This window comes from Xenopus tropicalis, chromosome 1 (genome assembly GCF_000004195.4).
Source record: "Xenopus tropicalis strain Nigerian chromosome 1, UCB_Xtro_10.0, whole genome shotgun sequence".
In the NCBI taxonomy this organism is placed as follows: domain Eukaryota; kingdom Metazoa; phylum Chordata; class Amphibia; order Anura; family Pipidae; genus Xenopus; species Xenopus tropicalis.
In genome coordinates this window covers 103860922-103878351 of record NC_030677.2, presented here as the reverse complement: position 1 = coordinate 103878351, position 17430 = coordinate 103860922, and the positions used below count along the sequence as shown (strand labels likewise).

The 17430-nt window shown below is 37.3% G+C and overlaps 1 protein-coding gene across 1 annotated transcript in view; it reads right to left on the bottom strand.

The window, feature by feature from the left end:
- Positions 1–14544, bottom strand: part of rab3a (RAB3A, member RAS oncogene family) — a 34351-nt gene extending 19807 nt beyond the window's left edge. Inside the window, exon 1 of the mRNA NM_001016426.2 lies at positions 14502–14544. The gene's annotated coding sequence lies outside the window, so the exon portion shown is untranslated. The remainder of the gene's footprint in view (positions 1–14501) is intronic.
- Between the last annotated feature and the right edge of the window lie 2886 nt (positions 14545–17430).

Genomic DNA, 17430 nt, shown 5'->3' with positions numbered 1-17430 from the left:
CTTTTTTTGTTCTTTAAAGAAAAGAGGGGATGTCTGCTCACTAGTACAGGTATGGGATTCCTTAACCCGGAAACCTATTATCCAGAAAGATCTGAATTACGGAAAGGCCATCTCCCACAGACTCCATCATAAGTAAATAATTCTCATTTTTAAAAATGATTTCCTTTTTCTCTGTAATTATAAAACAGTAGCTTGAACTTAATCCCAACTAAGATATAATTAATACTTATTGGGGGCAGAACAATCCTATTGCATTTATTCTATTTTTAAACGATTTTTAACATTTAAATATTGTTATGGAGATCCAAATTACGGGAAGATCCCTTATCCAGAAAACCCCAGGTCTCAAGCATTCAGGATAACAGGTCCCATACCTGTACCTATATTTAAATGATAAAATTGCTCACCAGTACCATTATTTTTAAATGATAAAATTGGTGCAAGAGTGTGACTATTATTTAATAGAAAACCCTTTCTCACAGGTTGGTGTATATCTAAAGGACCAGTTCATGTAATGTACTGTACATAATTTGTATTTGAAAGCCTGCTCAACTCTACCTACCCGCCCCCCAGCAACCTTGGACAGTTGCTATAAAAGATACATCCTTGCTTCAGGAAGTCAATGGGAACTGGCAACCAGATCTAGCAGCAGTGCTAGGTTTTGAATAACAGTACATTATACAAGGCGTGCGTAGAGGAGAAAGAACGTTCACACAATGGCATTTAGTAACTAAATGTGTCTCCATCTGATATTCAATACATTGCTTTTTTATCTTTTGGTTTTTTTCTCTCCAGGTACTCAGATTATGTCTGGGTGACAATTTTATTTAGAATTGATAACATACCTCATATTAATTGCTATTTGTTTTTTTTTATTATTTTTAACTGAGACATTAATTTTTTTTAGGATAATAAAGACCCAAATACTATGCCAATTCCAGTATTTAATCCAATATGTATTTAAAACACCAACACATATGTAACATGCTAACAGATATACATAGCTTACTATATGGTTAGATAAGCTCTTTGGGCAATGCTATGCCTTAATCAATTTAAGATTAATTGTACATGCAAAATGAATTTGCATTTATTAATGATGTAAGCAATGCCCAAGAGACAAAATACCCTGGAAACTATTTAGCATTTGGGAAAGCCCTACATCAGCTCCAATCAATGAATAACTATACCAAGAGACAAAAATAAAAGCCAAAGGGTACTGCAAACTAGAAGAAAAGGATTAGTAAACTAGTGAATTTGGGTGCAAGCATATTTAAATCTAAATTTATCACAGGGGCACATATGTCTCAGGTTATATCATCAGCCCTAAATGTATGTTGCCCCACTTTATTGTATGTTTTCCATATAGCACGAAAAAGGAAACAAAAAAAAAAAAAAAGCAAATAATGAAGAATCAGCTGTCTGGAGTTTCAGCAGCTATTTGGTTGCTGAGGTCCAAATTATTTTAGGAGCCAGGGAATAATTTGACTGAGACTGATATATGGATAGGAGAGAGGATAGTTGCTGGGGTCAGTAACCCCCATTTGAAACCTTGAAAGAGTCAGAAGGCGGCAAATAATTAAAACAATAAAAAAAAACAACTAAATAATGAAGACCAATTGAAAAGTTGCTCAGTAACATAACATACTAAAACTTAACTTAAAGGTGAACCACCCCTTTAATAGTAACTGACCATGAATAGACACGGTCTTCAATTCCATAAAAACATTTTGCTAATATTCTCCAGCCCACAAGACCTTAGCTTGACTGTAAAAAGCCCACTGCATAGACCCAGTATATTTATACCCTATGCATCAGTGCCTAAGGCCAAGTAAGTTTTCTAAACTGGATAGATTTATAGTTGATGATCATAGCAAGAGAACTCATGCAAAACACCACAGCTTGCTTGACAGTGTTAAATATTCAGGATCCCGGTTGCATGCCTGAATGAGCATCTGTCTTCACAAAGCTATTAAAATAGTGCAATATATAAAGACAATGCAGCCAGAAATAGCCACTCCACTGCTTTGGCATTATAGATTACAGGTCTGTTAAAGATACAGTTTTATACATGCAACACCATCTTGCTTATTTTTCCAAAACTTTCTTCCCTTGACTTTGAGAGGGGGGTGGCTTTCTTTGTGTTCCTGATTCGAATTCTCTCTCAACTAAACAGATAAACTATGGATAACAGTTAATTCTGTGCTTTTCAATACAAGGATTTTGTTGTGCAACATGGCCACTGCAGTATCTAGTGGTATGCCTAATCCAAGGCACAGTTAAATAGTATAATAATGAAGGAGCAAGAAGAATGCCCATTTCAATGCAATACACCTATTTATTAGTCCAATATACCAACTAGTTTTAGGCAATGAGCCCATTTCTTCCCACATACAGGCAGATAACACTTGTCCTATCACCATATGTAGAACTGGTTTAGACATATAGCAATGAAATGAATGTAGGCAAGATACATTTTTATTTGGTAAACAAGCTACATGTACTAAACACTCAGGCCTGAACTGAGATTCCAAATAGGCCCTGGCATTTCGAGTACACAGAGGCCCAATTCCCCCTCCCCATAAGTCCGCTAAATAAGGACTGTCTATGGCAACTTACAGCAGCCCCTCTGGCATTTGCTAGAATCTACAGATTGTGGCTATTTATCTTACAGGCCCGGCCAGGCAAACATATACCAGTATGTATTAATAAATAGGTTACACACAAGAGACAATTCCCTTTTAAATACTCTAATAGAGTGTGTGAAGTTCCAGTTATAAGTTTTGCGTCTAGCATTGGTTGATATCTATAATTTTTAATTTAAGCTTAATTGGGCCATAGCTGAGAATTAGAGAATACATTGGTAGAAATTGTTAATAAGCTAATCATTATGTCAACATCAGATTTGTACATTGAGTCTCAGGTTGCCAGGTATGAGAACTCAGCACTATTACATTTAGGTGTGTTAGATTCCCATGACATGTAATGTTGTTAGGCACCAAGCACAAGGTGTATTGCACCATTTAGCATACTCTATTATATTATACATTTCTTTGCACTTTTTTGTAGTGTTTTTTGTTTCCCATAGAAATGTCATTTGTAGAGGGTGTGACTCAACCCCACTAGACCCACCATCCCTTTCAACTTGACACTGCCGGTACACAGTACTTGGACTGTAAAACACTTCAATGTGCAATATGGGACCAAAAACAGGTCAGTTTACATTAAAGTCAAATAGAACTTGTAGGGGCTTTTCTTGGGTACTTAAGATGCTAGGCACCACATTTTTTAGAGAAAACTCAAACACTGATGTATACCAGTCAACCTAAAAATTACCCTTTTTGTTGCAGCCACTGTGTTATCAGATCAGAGCAAAATGAATGGGAATGGCAGGAAAATTTATTGCATTCTGTGTGTAAATCCATTAACAAAATGGAAGAAAAAAAAAAAAAGGGCATAAGACAGAGCTGCACATCTAAATATAGAAATGATGGATTATGGTTTGTTGTTGCAGAAAGCAGATACTCTTGACAGTAAAGGGTCAAATCAAAGACATTACACAAAGCGATAAGACTGGAAATGGAAGATATATTTCTATAGCCGTGTTTATTAACCAAGGTTATGATACCAAGGGCCTACAGAGACAGAGACAATCTCAGATGCTGCATATTCCCTTGGGAAACCAAGACAACAGAGACATTGCGGGATGTGGTTTTAAGCATCAGAAAATGATTAAGACATCTTAAGGGTGCTGGCATGATTCTTGTCAACTGCAACACAAAAAGAAATTCATGTAATCGATTTCCATACTAGTTTTTTGTATGCAGAGTGGGTTAAAAACTAAAAAAAAGTAGGAAAATGCCCTTCACTTAAATACACACCTTAACCTATCATGCATCTAAACAACAGAAACTGGATGGTTTTTAGGCCCAAAATAAATATCCAACATGAGCCAAATTTGCTACTTTGGGGACACCCTAAATCCTGCAGTCAAAATGGCTGTACTGGCCAGTACTTCAGCAGTTAAAACGATACATAAAATAGGAAATCTGTGGTACACTGCACCTGACATCCCTTTTAATGGCAAGTACAGAAATACCAGAAAAATACAAGAAGACACAAGAAACAAAACCCTACAAATATTGAGCATAATGCAGAAAATACTGCATATCCTATACAGTGTTTGGTCTGTACTTTGTGTAGTGCTGCGTAGGCAATTGGATTAGACATGTATAGTCTATTAAGGTCAGCAGGTTCCTGGGTCATTGGTTGCACTAGTTCCTCAGGGATGCATGCTCCCTATGTACCTCAGCCTGAATCCCACTATTTGCTTTTTATTCAGCCCTGGGATACTGCATTTGGCTCAACATATGCATGGGGGAAGGGAATCTGTCACATGGGCTCCAACGCTGAATATCTATTTCTTTCTCTTATTATTATTAAGCTAAAGAGGTGAATATGCTCTGTCTTATTTTTAAATGATGAAATAAACATATATTTTTATTCTATAAAAAAAAAGTTTTTTCTGTGCTCCGCTTTTCTACTATTTTTCTCTTATTATGCAAATGTATCCAGCAGTTACTGTGTGGAGAAAACACCTTTTATTTTGTGGTATAAATTTACAGTTCTGTCTGCTGAATGGGGGGGTGTGTGAATCCAAGAGTAAACAACCAATGAATCAAGTAAGAGAGGGGAAAATATAAACCCTGTATCTTTAGTTCTGCTGACTGGAGGCAATTTGCGCTGATATTCACAGGAATATACACATATGTTTAGGATATTTCATACAATTAAAGATTTCTAATTTGCAATCCGTCCACTGCTTTCTTCTTGTTTAAAGGAAAAGTATACCCCTAAACAATGTAGGTCTCTATAAATCTAAATAAGACATTTTAATAAGAATATACTTTTTAGTAGTATGTGCTATTGGGTAATCCTAAATAGAAAATTGCCATTTTAATTACTAGGGGACGCCCTCTGGGACTTTACAATTCATGGTGCACACAAACCAAGGGGACACATACAAATGTCTCATCAACCAATCAGTGGCCAAAGTTTTGTCTTTTACTCCCACTTCTTTCTGTTACAGTGTTACAGTTAGAGCTGCATTACTGTGATCTCATTAGTGTGAGACTATCACAAAATGGTGGCTCAAGGTAAAACATGTAAAAGGGCAATATTTACTGTAATATATATTTCACTTTGGTTAGATTCTTTAGTAGGGCAATTACTTAATATGATATAAACTAAATATGATATAAACTATCTGTTGGTTAGTGTTCATTCTGGAGGGCATAGTTTTACTTCACTTGTACATTGCCAGAGAATGCTAAGGGCTCATACCCATATGTCAGACCTGTATGATCAGAGTTTAAATTAACTGACATTCACAGTGCCAAATGCTGCCACACAACCTACTGGAAAGTTACATCTGTGGCTCATGTTTGGCCTCATTGGCAGTTCACTTTCAAGTTAACTTTTAGTATGTTATAGAATGGCCAAAACATTTTATTGTTTTTTAATTACATGCTTTCTTCTTCTCACTCTTTCCAACTTTCAAATGGGGGTCACTGACTCCGGCAGCCACAAAACAATTGCTCTGTGAGGCTACAGTTTATTGTTACTTTTAAATAATTATCTTTTATTTCAGAAAAAAAACAGTTTTCTTGACAGTTGTGCCAAGAAATATTCATGGTGATGGCACATGAGACAATATGGCTGCCTTGACAGCACAGAGTAAGTCAATACAGCCATAGTCTGTGAGCACACTGTGTAAAAAAAAAAAATATGCCAGTGCATTATACTCTAAGGGGCATATTTATTATGCTGTGTAAAAAATGGTGAGAAAATTAGCCACACATCGGCAGGCTTCACTGTGTAAAAACAGCTCAAAATCTGCGTAATTTTTACACGTTTTTTCTTCTGCGTAAAATCTGGCGTTCGGACACCGATCTTCTCGGTTTATTTTACACAGCTTTTTATGCAGTTTTTTAACAAATTCATTTTAAACAGCTTAATAAATATGCCCCTAATTTCTAAGAAATGTTCTTGAAAAAGTTTTGTGCTGATTTATTAGAAATCTCTCCAAAAACCCTACTAGTCGCACTGATCTGTTCCACGTCCTTCTGCCTCTTTTCCCAGCAGTTAGGCTGACCTGGTAGGGAACTGAACCCTGTCTTTGCTTGTGTGACTCAGGGCTATGGTTGGCTATCCCCCTACTATTGTGCTTTTGCCAGGGACCATTATTACATGCCCACCCTCATTTGAAACACGGACAGGAACTTAAGAAGATCTATATGGAGCTCCAAGAAATGGGCCATTGTTAAACGTGATAATTTTTATCCCAGATTGAAACCAGTACCATATATTATTCATTATTGCCTACATGTTGGGGGGGGGGGGAGTCAATTATGCTATACAGGAGGTCTCCTTTCAGATTTTAATGTTTCTTTTATTTCTAATTTTAGTTTTTAATGTTACTAGCCCTTTAAGTGGCAAACCCAGCTGTATGTAAACAGCTGTCTACACACAGCCACAAATTAGTTGTAATACTAAGAAAAAATAGTCTTTCCACAATTAACAGTGTATCAAAAGGCAACACTATATTGCAAGACTACTTTTTACATTCCAAATAATTTCCATGAGATCTGTTTGCATAAAAAGCCCATGAACTGGCCCCAGATTTTAGATAAGCAAAGCTAGAATGGTTACGATAAATGTTTCTACTAGGCTTCTTGCTAAAGCAAGCATTTTTAGGACAGTGACAGTGATAAATAGTATTGAGCATTCTCAAAGGGACTATAGCAGAGATTCTTAACTTCACCATGAATAAAGTCCAGAGTCAGCAACCTAAAGTTTCTGTCAGAATGAAAAAAACTTTATAACATTCTATTATGAGGAAATTTTAATTTATTTGTTAATTAAGGGGATTATAGTGATCTATTCTCCTAAGCATGCGGACCAATTTTTGGGTTCCATGCCACAGTGTGGGATAGAACTTGGAACAATATGGGTACAGACAAACACATGCACAGGCTGGAATTCAAAATAGGCCCTGGTATTTCAAGTACACAGAGGTCCAAACAGCCCCCCACAAGCCCAATAAATATTGTCCGTCTATGGCACCTCATAGCAGCCGCTCTGGCGTTTGCTAGAATCCACAGATTGCCAGTCCAGGCCTGATCAAGCACAAGATACTGTTTTATTATTGCAGACAAAAAGGATATAGAGCTGAATACTAGGTTTCCAGATACAAGATGCAGCATCTATATTTAACATTTCTGTCATGATGCTGAGATCTTGTGTAGAATTGCAGATAACAGTCAGCATTTCTTCTGTTTTTACAGATATACATATATTCATACATAGGAAAAAAACACATATTTCTAATCAGCATATATGCCGACAATCCCTAATTCTGCCCTGCATAGCTTTTCACCGGAATGATACTTCAGTGATTAATTAAAGCCCCAGGGAAATCTTCAGGTAGGCAAAGGATATTTCACAGCCCAGCAAGAAGAAAGGTCACACAAGTACCCAATTCCTAGGGCCAATCAAGGGAAAACTGCATAAGATTCCAATGCAGATAACAAGCTAATCCATTTTCTTCTATTCACTTCACACTTCTGTTTATCAAGGACACAATAAGGAGCCATTCACAAATGTCTGATTACATTAAATTATAGCTTGCATTCATTTAATATAAAATATAGCTTCTCTAGTGGTATAGAAATTATTACACTAAGACAGCCTTATCAAGATTTGTAACTTGAAATCCAGTATTTTTCAAATTTTTTTGTGCACAAACTTGAGGTGTTTGCTTTTTGTTCCACTATTTGTTTCAACTGGTTTTCTTAAATTCAGATTTTTTAATAAATAAGCAAACATTCAAATTTAAATTGCACGTTTATGCTTCCCTGCGCCATGCCACACAAGGCATTTTCAAGGCATATCTGCGCCAGGAAGAAAGCACAGATCCGATTCCTTCTGCCCAAAATTGACAGTCACTGCACTGGCCTGTTAGTTAACAGATGAGGGTGGATTTTGCATTTTTGCAGCAAAATCCACAGTCTGAGCATTAACAACTTGCTGACGTGACTAGCAAAGTACAGTAATTTTGCCCAGAAGGAAAACACCTTGTAAAAGTAGAGATCAGATGTACATATATATCTATCTTCTCTTTATCACTCCTTTTTTTTTTTTAACCACTGTTCTCAATTCTCCCTTCTACTTCTCGGTCTCTTCCTTTTACAGTCTGCTTTAGCTACAGTATGTTATCTGCTCTTCCCTTCCCCCCACCATCCCTTCTGCTCTCTCTTCTTCTCTCAAACTCCCTCCTGCTCTACCCTACATCTGCCATCCCTTAAGGCTGTCGCATTATGCATTTTTAAACCCAGATGCCACCCCATGTGTATAGGCTACAGGCATGAATAGGATATGTCTGTAGGTGAGCACACGTGGAAGATATTGGCCAAAAACACTTAAGTGTGCGTTTTTTGGACAAAATATGCCCTGTGAGCTTAGTGACAGACAGATCTTGATGGCCTAGGATTGGCATTTTCTCTGCTGGCAGAAAAAAAAACCACATTGGGTAACATAACTAAGAGATATGGAAATGGAACAAATTGTTTTCTTTTTTAACCCAGGGAATAACAGCCATGAAACCTGAACAAGACATTTACCCCTGGTCATAATACATTATAATTCATTCACTCAGCAGGTACTTAATAACACCTTTATGATAAAGGCCAGCAAGGCCTACAAAATTTAAATCCATAGTCCCTCCCATTGTGGGAGAATGGTATACAGCCTCAGAAGAGATAAAAAGGGTGATTTTTTTTTTCCAGGGGTGGCAAAAAGTTACTCCTGGTAAATTTAAGCGCTTCAATATGCATATCATAGCACTTTTGTATCTGGCTACCCTGGAATAACTGTATTAGATTAGATTAGATTCAACTTTATTGTCATTACACATGTACACGTACAAGGCAACGAAATATGTTGATATGTGCAGGGAGAGCTATGGGTACCTATTACAGAAGATTCATTAGTGAGCATATATACAGATTACTAGTAACCATGCTTATGAATTTACAATGGATGAACCATATATACAAGTATTATTAACTGTAGTCAGGAATTTGCAGATAGATATGAACATAATGTACAGGATATTATGTAAGCTTAGTATACAGATGGAAGTAACTATAATTATAAGTTTACAGTGTATGAACAATATATACAAGTTGCTGTTAGCTATAGTTAGGAATTTGCAAATAGATATGAACATAATGTACAGGTTGCTAATTTCTATAAACAGGAATTTACAAGTGAACATGTACAGATAGATATGAACATAATGTACATGTGCGAATATATACTCAATCAGAAGTTTTACAAATGTGTCACAAATGAACTTTATAGCCACCTTTCTTTTGAATAGCTTTCTAAAAGTTAAAATACACCACTCCAAATTTAGTATACTTCAGGTCAGTTGGATGTGGTCACTATAACATTTCATCACAGTTGCTGCTCATTATGTGCGCTATACAACATGGCTGCCTGCACTGGGAGCAAGACTGGGAAAAGAAAAAAACATTTTTCCCCCTAGAGTGCAGGCTGGTGGGGGAAACAATTTCAGGGTGACAGGTGCCCTTTAATTCAAATTGCAGCAAATAAAATTCATACTGCAAATCATCTGTATCGACTGTATTAGAGGGCAAAAAATATTCTTCTATAAATATTTACCAGCAACAAGGATTTCATCCGACATAGCCACTTCCTTTTATAAACTAAAAAAGTGCTAACCCCAGAGGCATGAAAAAAATATATCATGGTAATTTAAATGCAAATTTTTCATAGGTTGGGTACCAACTAAGCAGTGCAATGAGTTACATTTCAGCAGCTGCTGGCACTGCAACTAAATCCAAAGCCTGCATAGTGAGCAGCAAACAAATTACTGGGCAGAAGAACAGAATGCACTGTTCGTGATCAGTAGAAAAGCTTTGGCCAACAACCAAAGCGAATTAGATATGTTTCAGTATTATCAAATTATGGGGTAGGAACTGATAAAATGTATTGGATTAAAGTAGTACTAGGAATCTGGTAGCATCTCTCTCTCTCTCTGCTTCTCATTCAAGAAAATATGGAAGCATGAAGATATTTGATACTATTACTGAACTGGTCAAATGTGGTCACTGCAGCCAATCAGGTCTATGGTTAAGATATATTGGGAACTTCTTTAGCTTTAATAGTGACAACCTGTGCAAATGAGGAACATGATATGGGGAGGGCAAAATGAATGGAAAAATCCTTTCAAATAAATACCCCAACAGGCCAGGTATGAATGAGCACTAGTTAAGATTGTCATCTGGCCAGTATTTTGCCAGCCAGGCTGGTAAAAGTAATGTTTGATGGCAATGTCCTTGGCAACCCTAGAACAGGTAAGACAGTCAAAAACAACTGAGCATCTGACTGAACAACAAATGCTCAAACAAAAGATATTTATATTCTTATGCAGTGTTCAAAAAACTTGCATGTTTTTTTGTTGTTATTGAGAGAGCTACAAGTAATTTCTGTATTGATTTTGGTTACTGAAAAGCTATACAGGGCCAACCACAGGTTCATTATAACCTATTTCTTAAATTCTTTACACAGAAACAGTTGAACTTACCTTTTTAATGAGAAAGTGAAAGTTTTGATGACTAAGAAAGCAACTACAAGGTGGGAAGCCTGCCACAGCTAGAATAATGTTACAATCCAACCAAAATAACAAAATTGTGGATTGTGTACTTGATTGGATCCGAGTGTGGCGGCTGCAAGTAAAGCGTCCGTTAGAACTTTATTTACTACATCTTAATAAATTCAAGGCTACGCCCAAGGAACATGAGAAGTAAGTGAGGGAGAATACACAGGTGTCCTAACTAAAGTGGTAGAGTGCTGCTACACAGCAATTCTAAGGTACAGAACAAATAAAATGTAGCCATACCTTTTGGGGCTTTATTTGCCCATTATTGTGACCGATTCTACATTTTATAAATTGCCCATTTTAAAAAGTGTGTCCATTTCTGGATGATGTAGTAGATGTCACTTTTTCATATACTCCCTTAATAAAGGACAGTATGTTGTGAATAGTTCATTGAGAGCCGTAGGGTCCCCAAACAAAAGGTATGCTTTACAGAAACCAAATGAATGTGCATCCAAATCTAGAGAAAAGTGCATACACATATATGTAACTTATACTCTCGTTTTAGCATTCCCTGTCATCCATTTCTGTTATAATTTAGAACCCCTCTTGCAGCTCTTCTTGTCTTAAGTAGGAAATATGCAAAAGTGAAGATGTGAGCACTTTCAGGCCAAAACCTGTCAGGTCAATGGAAACCATGGGAGACAGTCAGACTTTAAGCCAGATAAAATACACTGGCTGAAAAAAACTGTATGTGACAATCTTAAAATATAAGGTAAGTGCATTTAGAGTATCCCCTTTATAAAATTGCAGTTTATATTTTGTACAAAAAGCCTAACCAGTTAGTGATAAGCCTTGGGTGGGTTATATCATGCTAATGAGGTTGTTTGGCCCTAGGGCCAAAATACTGCATTGCAATGAAGGGGATAGGAAAAGTCTAGTGAGGACTGCATCAATTAGCCAGTGCAGTACCTGCAGATATGCATTTAAAACCTACAAGTGTTTTATTTTTTTTTCCTCCCTCAGATTATTACATTTATCTGCCCCACATAACAGGATATGTTTTGGGTCATATAAAACTATTACTTTGAATTTTCTTAATATATTTTGAATACCTGAAATTAAACAAGCTCTTATTTGGTCAGAAAGAATGTTAATAATATGCCTGTTGGTGGCAAAGATTGCTTTCCAAGCTCTCCCCATGAGATTAGGACAGTTAAAGGAAAAGTAACACTAAAATTTTAGTAAAAAAATCTATTCTACCCTACTCCAATAATTGCCCTATCCTTCCCAGTGTTTATTGCTTTATTTGCATCCAGTCATTTCAAATACAGCGATCCAGAATCCACTATGCGATGATCGTCATCTCCTCCTAGCCCGACTCCTTCCTGTACAGAAGGAAGGCTAGGAGGAGATGTCGATCGTCGCATAGTGGATTCTGCATCTTCTGGATCGCCGTATATGAAATGACCGGATGTAACATTTTATAAGGTATTTTCTAACAAAGCATTTAAAATAATAAACACTGAGAAGAATAGGGCAATTATTGGAGTAGGGTAGAATAGATTCAATGTAACTTTTCCTTTAAGGTTTAAGCAATGAAGAAAGTCAGTCAATGAAGACTAAATAAACTCTCTTAATAATTTTTCAGGTTGAGTCTTTATCTGATTACCTGCATTACTGTTACTATCAATTACCACCTAGTAACATAACGTAAGCCCTACAGGCCTGGGTATACAATCTCAGCTAGTTTCCCTGTTGCACCACCCCCATTTTCCTTACCCATGGCATGGTTTAAAGCAGCATAAAATAGCAATATCATTAGTGGCATCCCCTAGGGAGGCACCACTGGCAGGCAGTCTCTGGTGGAGTCGTAACCCCCTTCCCCCCTCTAGTAGTTCGACCACTGGTACCACTTAGACAACAACACAGTACAGACGTATTAGGTTTTTTTACAGCACAAGCACAAGAATCGCAGGGCACTTTAGGCCATACTGCATAAAAAGCTCTTCTGAATGATTATTCTATGCTAGTTGATCAGACTAATTTACTGCGGATGCCTAATGAGTTTGCAAGTCTTCCATTAGAATGAATATCTTTTTTTTCTATAACAGTTTACTTTATTTGGAAATCTAGTACAGGTATAGGACCTGTTATCCAGAATGCTTGGGACCTGGGGTTTTCCAGATAAGGGATCTTTCCGTAATTTGGATCCTCATAACTTAAGTCTGCTAAAAATCAATTAAATATTAAATAAACCCAATAGGCTTGTTTTGCCTCCAATAAGGATTAATTGTATGTTAGTTGGGATCAAGTAAAAGGTACTGTTGTATTATTACAGAGAAAAAGGAAATCATTTTTAAAAATTAGAATTATTTGCTTATACTGGAGTCTATGGGAGCTGGCCTTTCCGTAATTCAGAACTTTCTGGATAACGGGTTTCTGGATAAGGGATCCCATACCTGTATATGTATGGTATTTGGATATGTATGTAATATCTACTGACCCCTTTTCATCAACCTTTTATGCTGAAGAGGCAGCTGAAAAAAACCTGCTCTTATGCTGATGAGGAGGTTGAGCTTTTAATTATAGACTTATATATGGTGGTTGATGTTTTGGGGTGACAAACCTCAACAATGGTCAATCAGATGAAAAAGAATTATTAGTTCCAATCTAAAGATACACCACTGTTTCAATAATTTGGAGTATTTCATATTTGCTCAATCTTAGTATCATTAATAGCATATACTGAATGTTTTAACAGTAAACATATGTATAGATAAGGGAATGACTTTTGTATGAAGCAAACATGTTTAAATTTATTGAGTGTGCTCTGCATTGTATTTCTGGCATATCCTGCTTGTAAAAGAAGTGGAAAAAAAGACATTTGAATAACCTTAGACATCAATCACTTTGCAAACTGACAGCTATAGATTTGATGCATTTGACTGCAGATTTGTATCACAATCCAGAAAAAAAATGCAGATACCCTATTCAGATACCCCCATAAATTATTCAAGGTTGATATTTTAAACTCTCGTGTTTGAAAATAGCCATTCGTATATGTGATAGCAGGATATTCCTCATCACTGAAATCACACAGAACATAACATATGCCCTTCCATCCCCCTATAAATCTATTACAAAACGCAACCCCTTCTTTAAAATGCAATGTGATCTTTTAAATAGCTCTTCAATTACAGCTACACCCAGTTCTAATTACTGCAATCCTCTAGCCTTCTGCATTAAGGCAAAACAAGCCTGTATTTCAGCAAGACTAAGAGCTTTTACAAATTGTGAGTGTGTGTAATAATTATATATATATATATATATATATATATATATATATATATTGTGCGTGTGTATGGGATGAGGCAGTTAATGCATAGCATAGGGAGCTGTATGCAGAAAGAATGGTTGTGTGGCTGCACATCAGGGATCCAGCACTTCCCTCCCCCATCACCCTTCATAGCAAATAAATCGTAAAGGAAAGAAAGGAACTGGGGGGGGGATTTCATTCAGCTCTGCTCACAGCCCCAAACCCAAATAGTGCAGACTGCCGTTTCTAGTATTTTCCATGGAAATACACAAGTGATATTAGGTAAGTGGATAATGACTCCGCGTTCTCCATATTTCTGGCTGATGAGGAGATGCACTGAGCATCTTTGCCCATGACAAATGAAGGTTACATCTTGCACAATTCCCTAGCAGCCATAGCCTAGCAACCAATTAGATAACCATCAGTCATTCATTCCCTCAGTGGGTTCTTTTCCATCCCTGAAAGCCTACAGATTTATCCATAAGCCATTTTGCTTACCTTTCTCTCCGGGTTCGGCTCAGCTCCTATTGCACCAATGCAGCAGCTCTCTCCCTGCACCTGCACAGCACAAGACGACGTTTCCTGATTGACAGCTGCGAATTGGTGGTGGGCGTGGCGTCTGCGCAGCAAGTCCGCCCTTCTGTGGCAAAATAAAAGGTTCGGATAGGTGAATACCACCGACCACTGATAAATCGCCGCTCCTGTGACGCATGGAGGGGTGGGATTAGTTGACTTGGTGACCGGGAAATGTTTCCCATTCTAATAGCGCTTGTTCTATATGTGTCCACTGCGACATGGCAGTATATAAATTATTTACGATGGAGGGCGAGAAAGGGCGACTTTTGCCAAGATGGTGATTAGATATAGGATATTAATAATGTGAAAAACAAGCCTTAAGGGCAAATATTACCATATATATATATATATATATATATATATTTAAAAATGCGCTAGATTTGTAATAAAGTACATCATTACCACATTACCTCACATATTAAAGAGTCATGGCTTCTAAAAAAGGCGCTTTGTTGAGTTGTGTTCTTTGCCAGATCCCAGCTTGCATTAGCACCAAATAGTTTTTAATACACCATGTTATTCCTGAATCAAAACTAGGGTTGACTCCTTTTCTGGAAAGAAATACCGGCCTTCCTATATTTTTATATTTCAACAGTGGCATTAAGCATCTTTTTTACTGGTCAGGACGGTACAGTACTGGCCAGGTGGGAACCCTGATCAAAACATGACATTGAAGTTTGAATAAACAGTCGATAACATATAATAAAATTGTAGCTCTTGGATGTCCTGGGATGCTGTTATTTTTTTCAAACATTGTTCTTGGCTAAGGTAGAGCAAGGGGAAATTATCTGACGGTAAATTCAGAATAGGAGGAGGGAAATCAGTGTGAAATGTTTCTATATACCATCCACGGAATCCAAACTTTATTAAACTGTTTTTGGTGTCGGTTTTCCAGCTCGTAAGTTTCTCCAAAATAAGAATATTATCCAGCCTGGCCTTTACCAGCAAATGTGCTAAATAACTTTCTTGTTTATTGAGTGTGCAGAGATCTCAATAAACAAGTTATTTAGCACATTTGCTGGATTTGAGTGCCATCTGTTACAGTTCAATGTTGTTGCAATATATATACAGATTTGAGCACCACTTCAACTTTTTAACATTTTTTACATAGTAGATAGAAGAGACACCTGTCTTGAGTGCAATGGGGGGGGGGGGGGGGTGCTAGGCAGGTACCTCTTTTGCTTACTCCTAGGCCAGGATCACTTACCCCTGGAGTTGCTTCACCATGCTCCCTCCACACACATGCGTACCAGCAGGGTGCTTGGTCTGCCTTTGCATTTAATATAGCGGTTTTCCAAGCATAATTCATTTCCATAACTACTTAATCCTTACAGAAATATCTTTATTTAGAAGAGGCTCCGATGGGTCCTTTCTCAAGGAAAGGCCAGTAACACTGATATTTAATGGGTATATCCGTACCGCATAACCTTGGGACATTCCCACCAATTGTGTAGACAAGATCTGGGACGAGGGCTGAGGATGAAGGGTACCACTTTGCTAAGGTTGCAGGGACCAGATACCATTGATGCAGTACTTTGTTGGAAGTTTCTTGTATAGATATATTTATAGAACATTGTACTATGTCCTTAAAAAAGTCTGTTCATGTGTCAATATCTAAAGGAGTTAGATGAGTCATGTGATCATGTATGGTTGAGATTGTGCGTCTCTGAGCGAGCATTTGTAAGCACATTAGCTCAAAAGAGGTAGGTCGTGGAAAGCGTTTCTCCTTCCAAAGTGACATTTGAGAATATTGAAATATTGAGGGATGTCATACGTATCCCATAGATGTTGTAGGGTAAGGATGTCCGTTTAGAGAGGGAGTAAATTATGGTCAAATTGTTTTGTTCCCACCATTGGAAAGCTTTTCTGGAACTCCCAGAAGGGAAGTTTGGAAGTAATATACTGGCAGCTGATAAAGTTGGGGAGATTCATTTAAATTTATGTTGGTATCTCCGTCATAATTTGATTAGATTGGACCATATTGTAGGTGTAAGGTTGCTAGTCCATAACACGTTTTGGACATGACCTTTCGCTAAAGAGCTCTATTCATTTTTAACCCATAAAGGGATTTCATCGTCCAGATGCCAGGCTACCAGTTGGCTACATCGATGCCAAGGCCCCCCCACAAATCTACTCCTTGCAGCTCCCATCCCACACAAATTTGTTAAAAACTTTTTGTAGATGTTTTAACATTCCTGATGGGGGGGGAGATGGAAAGAGTTCTAAATAAGTATAGTAGCTGAGGGAGGGCATACATGTCAACTCGATCATTTGGGATCACCCTGATAACACCTGGTGACCTACTTTGAGTAATTTGCAACTAAAGTTAAGTGTCCCTGGTTTCTCACATCATCTTAAAAGTTTGAACTTGAACCAAATCATTTTTACTAACCACAGAGTGTTTAGAAGTCAACCTGATTTGCTCCCCTTCACCCACACAAACTTTTTATTGTTTTTTCCATGATAGGTTGACTTCAAATACAGTAATTAGCTCACAGCACACCCTGACTCCTTCTGTGATTCAGTGTAGCTTGGTGCTTTGTCAGAATCTCCTCCAAATACAATGTAGCACTTTTGGGGTCAGACTGTACCATAAAATGCTGGAGCTGCTATTATAAAATGCCATAATTATAATCTTAATTTCCCATAATAAAATTATGCAGGCATGCTAAGTTTCACAACTTTTTAACCCTCTTAAACCATTGCTTTTGGATGTACTTTATAGTTACATTGGAATTCCCACCTGAGAAATCCTGCAGCTGCCTCTCAGCAACAGAAAGGAAAATTAGAGAAAAAGCTTGTCATTTATCTGGGTTAGAATGCAATGTGAGTGACTGATTTTCTAGCTCAA